General features: G+C 45.7%; 1 protein-coding gene across 3 annotated transcripts in view; it reads right to left on the bottom strand.

Moving 5' to 3' along the window:
* Positions 1-12,507, bottom strand: part of BTBD11 (BTB domain containing 11) — a 340,058-nt gene that overhangs the window by 325,195 nt on the left and 2,356 nt on the right. The window lies entirely within an intron of this gene.

Here is a 12,507-nt window from a genome sequence, read left to right as displayed (position 1 = left end):
CCACGGGTCACAACATTGTATGGCATGGCCTGGGGAGACTCACACCTTTTCCCCTCCTCCCTTCACGTGTGCTCAGGCCTTGAGGCAGGATGGCCTAGGTTCAACCCCGAACTCTGCTGCTACTATTCACGCAGTCTCAAGCCGGCTGCCTCACTTCTCTGCCCCTGACAGATATTACTCACCCCAGGTGTCTGGGTACTTTCTCCTCAGTCATCTTCCATGATTTCTGAGTCAGATCTCTCTCACATCCCATATTTCCTCCTCAAGGCATGGTGGCTGACGAGTTGATGGGTGCAGCACACCAACATGGCACAAGTATACATATGTAACAAACCTGCACGTTATGCACAGGTACCCTAGAACTTAAAGTATAATAATAAAAACAAAACAAACAAACAAACAAACAAACAAACAAACAAAAAGGCATGGTGGTTAGGAACAGGGACCGAGAACTAGGGACGGAGTCCCCACTCTGCATCTGACTAACTGTAGGACTTTGAGCAAGTCTCTCCATCTCTCCCAGGTGTCCTCATCTGTAAAACAGAGATGAGAACCATACCTGTCTTATAGAGCAGCTAATGCTCTCCATCACTTAAAATGGTGCAAGGAGTGTGGCAAATGCTCAGAACGTGTCAGCTTTTACCAAGATGATGAGCTGGGCTTCCTGGTTTTCCAAAGCATCACCTCATTAGACACTTCCAACCCTATCAACACCAGAACCTGGTGTCATCATTATTTCCAACTCCCATGTGAGGGCAATGAGGCTCAGAGAGGTCAGGGGCGTGAGGTCACACAGCAGGAGCCCACCCTCCTGGGCCTGAGCCAAGCGAGGCCTTCCCATGCACTGCCGGGCTCAGGCAAAGTCCTACCTCAGCACAGGCTCCCAGCTGCCCCTCGAGGCTCCACATTATGGGGCCATCAGAGGCTGTGAAGGTGCCAGCTCACTCTTGGTCTGTTTCCTTGATCCATAGCTCTCATGCTGGGAGAGAGAAAACTTAGAGCAGCAGCCGAATCAGCAAGAGCAGCCAGCGGATCCAGGTGAGGAGAGGTGGTGGAGGGGGCTGGGACGGGAGGGGAGGCCCCTGCCCTCCACCCACCATGGCTGAGCAAGAGGCCTATCATCTGGCCCCAACAGTAGCAGCTGCAGAATGGCAGGAGCAGAAGGAGGGTAGGGAGGGCTTCCAAAGGGAAGGAGATTGAGCAGAATCAGAGGCGCTGACATGGGGATGAGATTCCCTGCTCTCTGCCCTCTGCCTGCCCTGGTGGTGCAGACTTCCGGGTGGGAAGGAGGAGCTCCAATCACCTGTGCACAGATCACACCCTTACCACCCCATCCCTGCAGGCTTGCCCACTGCCTGTGTCACCATCAGCACCAGGTGGAGGAGACTGATCAGGAGCCTTCCACCTCTGAATGCCTGGTGTCCCCGGTCCCCCCGCAAAGCACAAGGGAGGGGCAGCTCCCCTCGCAGGCACTGCCCTGGACCTCACCCCACAGTCTAAGGAGGCTTGTCCCCATCAAATATTCCTGGCCCCGTGAATCTCTCCCGCTGAGCAACTGTCATGGATGCAGTTTGACATCTGGGTGACTATCTGTGAATAAACTAAACCCGCCTCAAGCCCGCAAGCTCCATGAGGGCAGGAAGCACCTGTGGCTTTGCTCACGCGAGTGAGCCCAGCCCCTAAACGTCAAAGTCAGTATAGAGAAGACTGAAAGGGGCTGAGGAAGGAGGCGGAGAGAGAAAAAGGCTGTGCCACCTCCCCAGTACTTGAAATGCTCAGAAGCATCCAGAGAAAGAAAAGAGGTAATTTAAGTCTGGCATGCTTCTTGGGCACATCATGACTCCCTGGGTGGTACCCTGAGCTGGGATTAGGAAGGAACAATGACACATACCACCCAAAGAAAATCAGTTAATCCATGCAGCCTCAACCTCAGAGGCAGGCACTGTAAGATTTCACTTACCCCTCCTCAAAGCTGCCTCTCTGATTTGCTTTTAGATATGAATGCACAGGGGAACTGTTAATTTGATTCTGCATTTAGCACACCTGATCTTCACAGTAATTGCTTTCATTGGTTCAGTCAAAATATAATGGGGACCTCCACATGCTTCTAGACTAGCATTTATTTTACTGTGAGATGTATAGTAAAACTGGAGATATTACAGCCAGATCGTAAATTAATCTGCAAACTGCTATCGATGATGCAGGCTCTCATCCCACTGTGCTTCCCACAGGTGATCTGGTTTACAGGAGACCATACATCACTGCGGATGGGAGATGGGCTCTGAAAATCCAGAAACCTGGTATACCGGTTCCAGCTCTGCTGTGTGATCTTGGACAAGACAGTATCCCACTCTGGGCCTCAGTTTCCACATCTGTAAAATGTGAGAGTTAAACCAGATGCTCCCTTGGAATGAGGCATGGTATGGTGAGAGGAAGGTCGAATTTGAAGTCCCTCAGACTTAAATTCTATGTTTTTAAATTGAGTTCTTATTGTCTTAGCAACTTTGGGCAAGTGACTTTATGTATCACAGCCTCAGATTCTTCTTGGGTAAGATGGGGACGATGACAATACCTAACCAGCCTTTCCACATTCACCCTTCCAGTCTGCTCTCTGAACTACTGCCAACATGATCTTTTTAGAACACAAATCTGATCACTGTATCTCCCTCCTTAAAAGCTTTCAAAGGCTCTCCAGTGCCCTCTGTAAAAGCCTGCTTAATCTGGCAGATGCTTAGTCTAACCTCTACCAGGCTCCCCTCCCTACCTGCTCCCATTCCAGCTGCACTGGCCATTCTACCTTCCCCCCATGCTCTCCTCTGCCACAGGCCCTTTGCACATGCAGTTTGCATTCACCAAGTATTCTTCCTACCTTTTCCACCAACTTGGCCATGCTTCAGCCTTATTCCAGCCTCACTCAAGCCTCACTTCCCCATTTCCTTAGTGAAGCCTTACTCCCAGCCACATCAAGAGCCGAAGTAAAGACTCAGCCTGTATGTCTCTCCTTTGTTGCACATGTCACCAGTTGTAAATTTACATCTGCATAATTCTTTGATGAATAAATTAAACCCAGCACAGGCCCACAAGCTCCATGAGCACAGTTAAATGTTGCTCAACATTTAACACAGTGCCTATAGAAACAGTCATATTGAATATAATGAAATCCCACAATGGCCAACATGTATGAAGCAATTTCTACATGTCAGGCACTTCCCAACAGCCTTCAGAATTAGGTTTCACTATTACTCTCATGTAACAAAGGGAAAAAGTGAGTCACAGAGAGGTTAGGTAACTTGCCTGACATCACACAGCTAATAAGTTGTCAAAGTCCAGAAGTCTGGTTACTGACAAACTATAGAAAGCTTTTCAGTCACTCAGTAAATGAGACAGTGTCCAGGGAGCAGTTCTTTAAGCAAGGAGGCTGGCACGTGCTTAAGCACTTAATAATAATGACGATGATTGTTAACAGATATTGAGTACTTACGATGTGTCCAATATTATTCTAAGGACTTTTATATGAATTAACTCATTTTATCCTCTCAATGGCATTTTCTTTATGAGGGAGTGCTACCATTATCGTTATTAAGCAGATGAGAAAATTGAGGCTGGGAAAGATGAACTGACTTGCCCAAAATCAGCTGGCTTGTAGGCAATAGAGGCAGAATTTGAACCCCGGTCCACCTAACTCCAGAGTCTAGCAAAAACCCAGCTCTGTGATTCTCAGGGAGGACCAGGCTCGGTCTCCTCTGCAGTAAAAATGGAATCAATTCTCCCCTATGCCACAGTTTTCTGAATTCAGTTCTACCTGTGAGAGGGCCTGTGCTGCTTATGGCACTGAGCCCACCCAGCTAGGCAGGGTATGGAGGGAGCTGTCCCTGGAGATGATAAAGCCAGCTATTTCCCCAGGGCCTTAGCTGAGGAGGCTATGCTGTGATCTGATGGACAGCTGGGAAGTGACTCATGGGGCAGTCAGGGAGAGGGGAAGCTGGCGGGGACTAAAAAAAGACCTACGACCACATATTATGCACAAGGACAATCATCAACCGTAACCACCACCACCAAGGCAAGCCCCGCCCTCTACCCCACACGCCCCTCAGGCTGCACTGGAGTCCTTCTGGGATCCTCCTGGAGGCCCCTATGATCCGGATTTCACTACCGGGCTGTGGCAGTTCAGAGCACAGGCTCTTGAGCCCAAATCCCAACTCAACCACTGTGTAGCCGTGGCATCCTGAACTAGTTGCTAAACTTTTCTGAGCCTCAGTTTCTTCCTCAGCACATTGAGGATAAGAAACAGTCATTTTGCAAGAAGAGTGTGGAGATTAAATAAAGTCTTGAGTGTGGAAATTCTGGAATAGTCGCTAGTTCAGCAACTGGTAGTTCTGAAGATAACTGTAGATAAAATGCAGGAGATGCAGGAGACACATAATACATTTTTCCTGGAGCACCCACTTGTTCAGATTGACATTTTATCTTCACATCAATTCACTGTTAATCCACTCCACTTTCAGTATAGAATGATACTATCGATAATAATAAAGATAACAGTTACTAAGTACATATGAGATGCTACGATCAACGTTTCACATTCATTATGTCATTTTAATCCTCACAAGCATTCTATAAGGCAGACTGCCAACTGCCTAATTCAAATCTGGCCGGCCACTTGCAAGCCATGTCACCTTAAGCAAATTCATTAAACCTTCTGTTCCTCAACTTCTTAATCTGTAATATGGGGATAGTAATAGCGCCTGCTTCATAAGGTTGTTGAGATGGCTAGCTCTCTATTAATACTTATGCCCCTCTGATACTGTAGACTTGTGGCTATGGGTGGTTGCCCTGCCAGAGACCATAATTTCCAGCCCCCTTACATCTAATGGAGGCCATGCAACCGAGTGCCAGTCATTGGAATGTGGAAGGAATTGACACACCCACACCCAGGACTGTATTACAATCCTCCACATTCTCTGTCATCGTCAGTCAGAGACGTCTCTGGGAGTTATGTGTTCAAGATGGTAGAGCTTCCATCAACTTCCACAGACAGAGCACCTCTCTCCCCTGCCATCAGGTGGACTCTACATGAATGAGAAAGCAGCTTTGATTATGTTCAGCCACTAAGATGTTAGGATTTATCTGATGCATGAGCTAGCATTATCCTAACTAATACAGAACTTAGTTCCAGAAGTGGACTACTTAAAACATGTGACATTGGCTTAGAAGTCAGGTAGCAGGTTACACTAGAGCCTAGAAAACTGGAGACCCATGTGATACAGAAGAAAAATGTCTCATTAAACTGTCATCTATGATAACTTGGCAGTCGGAGCTCATGCCTACTAAGCCTGTATGCTCTATAGAAAGAGCATAAAAAAGAATGGTAATAGAGTTTGCTAACTGTTCCTGGCTAAGTAAGGTACTAGGTAAAGAGAAGAACTCAGGCATAAATTAACCAGTCTGAAAGTAATTTTAGAAAGGAATAATGGAGAGGTAAAAACAGACAACTATGTCTAAACCCCAAACAATAAAAGAGTGAGAAGACATTTAAGTGAAATAAGTATCATGTGAAGAATATAAGCTTCCCACCTAAGCCTGATGGCCTCAAGGTAGCTGCCATTAAGTTTAGAGAGAAAGAGAGGTATGGGGAAAAGGAAGTAATAATCTGGGCTTCAGAATTAAGTCTAGGAAATAACTTTGGGTGTGGCTACTGACATATTAGACATTAGAGATCAAAGTCTTACTAAGTTGTTGAGGGAATTGCATTGCAAAATCTATAAACCTTGACTTTAATAGTCTTTTACTGTTATAGCATTGAAACAATCCTTGGGTCCCCAGAGGTTCAAGGGAAAGAACTAGGTCACAAAAGATTTAGAGCCCCCAAGAAGGCCATACGGCCCACGACCAACTTCAGGTGTGGCCGTGGAAAATAACAAAGAAAAATCCTCCCACCAGCACAGCTGAGAGTGTGGAGAGCAATGAACCAGTAAATTCCTATCAGGAGAAGAATCAGGACCTAATCCAGGAACTTCACCCACTGCTAGGATATAACCCCACAATGCTTGTTTGGCAAGATTTCATCACTACTGAGGACTGGTGACTGCTGTGTACGTACCGTCCATGATTATCCTTTCCAAATGGGAGTTTTGTGATGGTTATCCCACCCTGCTCAGATGTGGGATATGAATGCAGAGTGGCAGATAATAAGTTTGTTTTGCCTCATGAGTCCCTGGACCCTGGTGAGGTGCCACACTCAGCTTCATGGATAGGACTGAGCAACATCCAATGACTCTGAACTTGAAGTTGGAAGCAGGGATCAGATAAAATGTGGGTTCCTCCCTTAGGGAAAAGAGAATGTGTTTTGAGCATAGGAAGAAGGAGGCACACACATATTGGTGGTCAGAGAGCCAATGATACATCTGGTCAATGATATGTGGACACAAGCAATGTAAGTCCCTCCAGGCTTAGCCTATACCACCTTTCTTAAGCTCCTCCACACTCACTGTCTCCCTCTACCTACTGGCTGGATGAATGTCCAAGGAAGGCACTGAAGGCCACATGTAGAAAATAAAAAAGGCAAACTCTCCGTTAGTCAAGCTTGGTACCTAAATGACCCTCCTGCCTCCTCCAACCCCACTCCTCTCTCAATCAGAATTTAAGTGTATAAGAAATGAATTTCTATTGTGTTAAGCTACTGAGATTTCTGAACTATCTTTAATAATAACTGATAAGGCCAGGCATGGTGGCTTATGCCTGTAATCCCAGCACTTTGGGAGGCAGAGATGAGTGGGTCACCTGAGGTTGGAAGTTCGAAACCAGCCTGGTCAGCATGGTGAAACCTTGTCTCTACTAAAAATACAAAATTAGCCGGGCGTGATGGCACATGCCTGTAATCCCAGTTACTCAGGAGGCAGAGGCAGGAGAATCGCTTGAACCTGGGAGGCAGATGTTGCAGTGAGCTGAGATTGTACCATTGCACTCCAGCCTGGGCAACAAGAGCAAAACTCCATCTCAATAATAATAATAATAATAGCTGATGTAACTATAATGATTATAATACATAAAGCTCTTAAAATAGTGCCTGGCATATCATAAGCTATACAAGTAGAGCTGTTTATTACAATACCCATTTTACAGATAGGGAAACTGCAGCTTTCAGGTGTGCCTGAGTCCAGAGTCAATTACTATTTTGTATTTACCTTTCAGTGGATAATAAGTTTGGTAATAATGAGTTCGGTGCCTGGCTCAAGGTCACAAATACTAACAGACTCAGAATTAGAGGACTTCCTTCTAGTCAAAGTTCATCAACTCCGCCCCTGACCCCAGGTCTTCAGGTTAGTCCATCATTGTTTTGTTATTTTTATTTTATGTTTCAGGAAACACCCAACTTGCAAATGCCCCAGCACTGAACTAGCAGGTCTGCACAGAAAACCCAATCACTCTCTACTGACCCAAATTCAAGTTTTAATTTACATCAAGCCAGTTAATTAAAAAGGTGCTCTGTGTGCACAGGCACTGCTACAGCTGGCTCTTGAGATAGCGTTTGCTCTTCCTCTTAAGAAGCTAGGTTTCTTCTGTGACATTTTTGGTCCAACACAGCAACACTTTTCCACAGAACAGGATGACCAGTTTAGGGACAAGAAAAGAGCTGAGCAAGCATTTTGTGCAGAGGCAATAGAAAAGCAAAAGACCTGAAAACCAACCTACCCCCAAAGCCCGTGCTGACAGGTGAGGGCTCGTGTTAATTAATGTTTATCAAATGACTGGGGATCCCTGAAATGAAAGAGACTATTCAAAATCCCCCAAGTATTATTATTTTCTCCAGCCTGAATAATCTGCTTTTTAAGGAAGCCATTATTATCGAGTGCCTACTATGTGGCAGGTGCTTTTATAAACTGTATCTGAATTAATCCTTGTAATCGCCCTTTGTGTTTGGTTTGGGTCTTCTTCCTTTTTAAAATACATCTTCTTTTGTTTTCTAATCCTCACTGTACAGATGAGAAAACTAAGTTCAGCAAAATTAAGTCACTTGCTAGAGAATGGTAGAGTGAAAATTTGGGGTTAGATCTAAGTGTAAGGTCTTTCTCCCTTCCCTTTCACCATTCCATACCACCTCTTCCAGTCTGCCCTTCAAATTGTACATTTAAAACAAACTGTAATTCAAGAATATCTATGGCTTTTTTTTTGGTGTGTCTTTTTTTTTTTTTTTAACTGAAGCATATTTCACAATACAGTAAAATGCTCAAATACTAGGTTTACCATTAGATACCAGCCTGGCCGGCATGGTGAAAACCCGTTTGACAAATGCATACATGTACCTCTGAACCCACATTCCAATCAACATAAGGAACTATTTCCAGAAAGTTTCCTGGTGCCCCTTCACTAAAGATAGACATCATTTAAGTTTAAAATACAGCAAATAAAATAAGCTACCTTAATGTTATTTTATTTGAATTTATTTATATATTTATTTATTTTTTTCTGTAGAGATGAGATCTCACTATGTTGCTTCAGCTGGTCTCAAACTCCTGGCCTCAAGCAATCTTCCTGCCTCAGCCCCCCCAAAATAAGCTACTTTCCTTTGACCAAAACAATCTTTTTGTGACCCTGGCCACAGGGCTGTGCCCATGGCATCAATCTTGAGGCAGGTGTACTGAGTTACTTGGTGTTGTATTTAAAAGGGGGATCCAGTTAAAATTCTGTGCCTTGTTGGTTCCATCCACCCTGAGCATGTGGGAATGAATTAATCTGGATGTGATAGAGATGAGATACCATTGTGCCTGGATTATCACAACTATCATCATCATTTTAGCACCTACCATGTGTCAGCACCAGATTATAATAGCCTTAGACACATAATCTCATTTAATCCTTGTAATTATTACCTCTATTTTACAGCTGAGGAAACTGGAGGACAGCGAGGTTGGGTCACATACCTAAGAACAAACAACTAGAAAATGGCAGCCTTGAAATTCAAATCCTAGAGGTCCAACACCAGAAGCCATTCTCTTAACAACTGCCTTTACAGCTGATAGGCAAATTTTAAATGTGTAAAATTGAATCAGCTGGTTATATTCATGTAACAAGCAGTAGAGAGCATCTATTATACAAAGTGCCAGGCACTGTGCTGAGTGATACGGAAGGAGACACAGAGATGAATAAGAACGGAGAAGGGGTTGTGTCAAGGAAGCCCTCACAAGGAAGCCAGGAAGACCAACTCATTCTTGAAGCCAAGTCTTCAAGGATGAGTAGGAACTGGCCAGTTCTAAAGGAATTTAAGGCACAATGACTAGCACATACAAAGGCACAGTGAAGTACTTCTGCCCACTCCTTATTTAGCTCAATCAAGTCAAATTTTTAAAACTCCACAGTGGGGTCCTTTAGCTGTTGCCCCGGCTCTTCAAAACAGCTGAAAATCAACACAAAACTCCAGTTCTGAAAAGTTTTTACATAACTGCAAAGTTCATGCCCACAGCAAGCCCATGGATGTGATTTTTGAGAGCCCCTAGGCCTTCTTTCACTTCAGAGCCAACTATATTTTGTTTTCTGAATCCAGTCCCATGTGACTAGTTTCACAATTCCTTAGCCTGGGCAGTTTAGCAGCAGCAAATTAGAAAGGTGGACAAGTACAGAAACAGCAGTAAGAAGGGGCAACCAAGGAAGAACTTGGAGCCAGTGCCAGCCTGTAGTCCCGGCTACTCAGCTGAGGTGGAAGGACTGCTTGAGCTCAGGAGTTCAAGGGCAGCCTGAGCAACATAGCGAGACCCCTTCTTTAGAACAACAATAACAACAAAGTAGAAAAACTTGCAAAGATGATTCAAGAAACTCAAAAAGCAATAGTTTTTTCAGGACATCGTTGTATAATGCAGTACAATAGCTTGCTCAACTCAAACAGGTATCTAATAAGCTCCAACTGTGTACTAGGGCCTCTTTTTTTTTTTTTTTGAGATGGAGTCTTGCTCTATCGCCCAGGCTGGAGTGCAGTGGCGTGATCTCGGCTCACTGCAAGCTCTGCCTCCCTGGTTCACGCCATTTTCCTGCCTCAGCCTCCCGAGTAGCTGGGACTACAGGCGCCCGCCACCACGCTCAGCTAATTTTTTGTATTTTTAGTAGAGACGGGGTTTCACCGTGTTAACCAGGATGGTCTCAATCTCCTGACCTTGCGATCCACCCGCCTAGGCCTCCCACAGTGCTGGGATTACAGGCGTGAGCCACCATGCCCGGCCTACTAGGGCCTCTCTTAGGCTTAGCAGGAGATATAAAAACATGCAAAATCCAGTTCTGCCCAGTTCCATTTGATAGGAACAAAAAGTATACAATTCAGGAATTGTATGACAGGAAGGGTGTCTGTTCACCTGTGTAGGTAATAAAGGGCAGGTGGGATGTCTGAAGGCAGGGAACTCATCTGTCACTAAAGAGTCATATAGACAGGAGTTAAGAGTACGGACTCTGGAGCCAGGCTATCTGCATTTAAATAAGCAAGATACTTAAATTCCCTGTGCCTCAGTTTCTTCCTGTAAATAATGGGGATAATAGTGTAGTACCTTTTCAAGAGGTACTGGGGATCAAATGGGTCAATATACAGAGCCCTGCTGGATACATGTTAGCTGTTATTACCTCTCACCCGGCGCTTGCTCAGACCCTAGCATTTAGCAACTGCAGTAAGTACCGATGAACAAATGAATTCACAAATGAATAAATAAATGATACTGCCAAATTAAAGGAGGGAAAATCTATTAGGTAAGGTATGTTGTCCTTAATAAGGCTTGCAGATCAGAAAGACTCCGTACAAAATAGTTTAAGAAAAAGGTTTGATGTTTAATGTATGATTCCGATACCTAAGGAATTAATCACTCATTCTTTAACTCTTCTGCATAAATGACCTGCCATTTTAAACAAGCCCAAAGAAAAGACATGAAGAGATCACAATGAACTTACAGTATATCTCATACCCAGAGGAGGCTGAAGGGGCCCTGAAACCCAAGAGTTAAGCGCTGTGGTGTGGGAGAGGTTGTGATGGCAGCAAACCCCAACCGTCATTCACTCACCCTGCCCAAAACCAACTCTGTGGTCTTCTCCTTCCTTAAATTATACTTCCTCCAAAAAGGGTAAACACAAAAACTGTTTTTAAAAGTTGTTAAGGTTCATAAAAGTAAAACCGATTTGAAAAAATATAGAAGCTACTAACACAGAGCTACAAGAGGACCTGGGGGTGTATTACATATCTAGCCCCCTATTTTACAGAGGAGGCAACTGAGGCCCAAAGATGTAAAGTGACTTGCCCAAACTCACAACTTCAGGATAATGGCAAAGTCAGAGGTAGGGCGGGGTGCCCAGATTTCCACACTAGAGCCTCCCAAAGGAAATAATGAGGGAGAAAAAAGAAGAGGTTCCAGGCCCAGAAGGTGGTAAGGAGTTGGAAGTCAGGGGCAGCAAAGAGTAAGATGATTGTCATAGGAGCCACCAGGAAGGAAATTAAGCCCCTCTGTGCTTTTTGGTGGGGATAGGGTTTCAAACAAAGAGCAATCCAGTCCAAAGCTCCCAGGTTTTGCAGGTGAATCCCCGCATTCTCAAGAAGCACATACAAAGCCCAATGCCTTCTCCCCAGATGTTTCCATCTTAGTCGAGATTTCAGGGTGTGTGTGTGTGTGTAAGTGTGTGTGTGTGTGTGTGGCCTCGAAGATATCCTCTCTTTGAGGGTTGTGCCCTGGCTGGCAGCAGACGGGGAAGGGCTCTGGCAAAGAGATCCCGAAGAGTCTCAGAGATCAGCACGGATTCCCCTCCCCAATACACACAAACACACACCCGCTTTGCTCCTTCCTTCCCTTCCCCCACTGATGATCAAATCCAGGTGAAGGGACCGAGGGCTGCAGGGTCGGTTTCCAAACGCTTCCGCTGGAGCCGGGCGCCGAGCGCGCCCGCTTGTTCCTGCGCACACTCACAAGCACACTTACACACGCACGGACGCGCGCGCACTCAGACTCTCACACGCACATGCACACCCTTGGCACCGCCCACCGCGGTGCTCCTCCAGCCCCCGGGAAACAGACAGGCAGCAACATGAATGAAATCTGCCCAGAAAGACTGCATTTCAGCTCCAACCACGCAACCTCTGGCCAAACCGCCGAATATGTAACAAAGTTTTCTTTCGCCTTTAAAGTCTCCAGTTACGCTTCTACCATTTCCTGTGGAAAAATGAAGCTTTGAAGTGTCTAGCTCCGGCTTTCGCAGACGGGCAGCACCGCCAGCGCTAGCTCTCGAAAACAAGCGCCCCGGCCCCACCCCCTTCAAGGACAGAACTGCGGGTTCAAACCCACCCAGGTCAGGCCTTCAAAACAGTGGGGCGTGAAGAGAGGATAATAGAACCTACTGGAAACGACGCCCTAAACTGACAACCCCCTCCAGAACTGCCCCCGCCAGCTCCATCCTGCCCAGATCCCCAGAGGCGCTCCTTCAGCCAAGTGGTGAGAGCTGCAGCTCCCTGCCAGAGGGAATGGAGAGGCCAAGAGCTGGGAGGCTGGA

Source organism: Piliocolobus tephrosceles, chromosome 10, assembly GCF_002776525.5.
Source record: "Piliocolobus tephrosceles isolate RC106 chromosome 10, ASM277652v3, whole genome shotgun sequence".
Classification (NCBI taxonomy): domain Eukaryota; kingdom Metazoa; phylum Chordata; class Mammalia; order Primates; family Cercopithecidae; genus Piliocolobus; species Piliocolobus tephrosceles.
Note: the sequence above shows the minus strand (reverse complement) of the source record. Positions and strands in the feature narration are given on the sequence as shown.